Source organism: Trichechus manatus, unplaced genomic scaffold, assembly GCF_000243295.1.
Source record: "Trichechus manatus latirostris isolate Lorelei unplaced genomic scaffold, TriManLat1.0 scaffold00111, whole genome shotgun sequence".
Taxonomy (NCBI): Eukaryota; Metazoa; Chordata; class Mammalia; order Sirenia; family Trichechidae; genus Trichechus; species Trichechus manatus.
In genome coordinates, this window is record NW_004444047.1 from 6644790 (window position 1) to 6646294 (window position 1505).

Consider the following 1505-nt stretch of genomic DNA (forward strand, 5'->3'; position numbering starts at 1 on the left):
GAAACCCCGTGAGTATTCCACACTGATGGTACATCTCAGTTTGGACTGACCACATTTCAAGGGCTCAATGGCCACAGGTGGCTCATGGCTACAATACTGGACAGAGTTGTTAGACATTTGTGTGTGTGTGTGTGTGTGTGTGTGTGTGTGTGTGTGTGTGTCATAAAAATGGAGGCCTAATGGCACAGTGTTTAAGAGCTTGGCTGCTGAACAAAAGGTTGGCAGTTCAAATCCACTAGTGATCCTCGGAAACCCTATGAGGCAGCTCTACTCTGTCCTGTAGGGTCGCTATGAGTTGGAATCGACGGCAGTGGGTTTGGTGGAACAGGTCATAAATATTTTTATAACAACACATTTGCCATTTCAACATTTTTCAGGTTACAATTTAGTGATATCATTTATATTAACCATGGTGTGCAACCATCACCCATAATAGCTGCCAAATTTCCCATCACCATAAACAGAAACTCACTGCTTCCCAAGCTCCCTTTACCCCTTCTTCCCACCGCTGGTAACCACTAATAAACTTTGGTCTCTATACATTTGCCTTTTCTTGTTATTTCGTATAAATGAGATCACACAGTATTTGTCCTTTTGTGATTGACTTATTTCCCTCTGTGTAATCTTTTCAAGGTTAATCCTTGTAGCATACATGTATCAGGATTTAATTTCTCTTTATGGCTATGGACCCATGGTGGCACAGTGGTTAAAGAGCTCAGCGCTAACCAAAAGGTCAGCAGTTTGAATCTTCCAGCTGCTCCTTGGAAACCCTATTTGGCAGTTGTACTCTATCCTATAGGGTCACTGAGTTGGAATCGACTCAACAGCAACGAGTTTATGGCTGAGTAATATTCCATTGTATGTATACACCACATATACATACATCTGTTCATCCATTCATCCACTGATGGACATTCAGACTGTTTCCACCTTTTGGCTATTGTGAATAGTGCTGCAGTGAACATTGGTGTACATGTGTCTGTTTGAATCACTGCTTTCAAGTCTCATGGGTATATACCTAGGAGTGGAATTGCTGGGTAATATGGTTAACTTTGAAAAGCAAAGATGTCACCTTGAAGACTAAGGTGTGCCTGACCCAAGCCATGGTGTTTTCAATCGCATCACACGTGTGTGAAAGCTGGACAATGAATAAGGAAGATCAAAGAACTGACACCTTTGAATTGTGGTGCTGGCGAAGAATACTGAATATCCCATGGACTGCCAAAAGAACGAAAAAATCCATCTTGGAAAAAGTACAAACAGAATGCTCCTTGGAAGGAAGGATGGCAAGAGTGTGTCTTGCATACTTTCAACATGTTGTCAGGAGGGATCAGTCACTGGAGAAGGACATCATGCTTGGTAAAGTACAGGGTCAGCAAAAAAGAGGAAGACCCTCAATGAGATGGACTGACACCGTGGGTGCAACAATGGGCTCAAGCATAACAACGATTCTGAGCGTGGCGCAGGACGGGGCAGTGTTTTGTTCTGTTGTATATAGGGTCGCT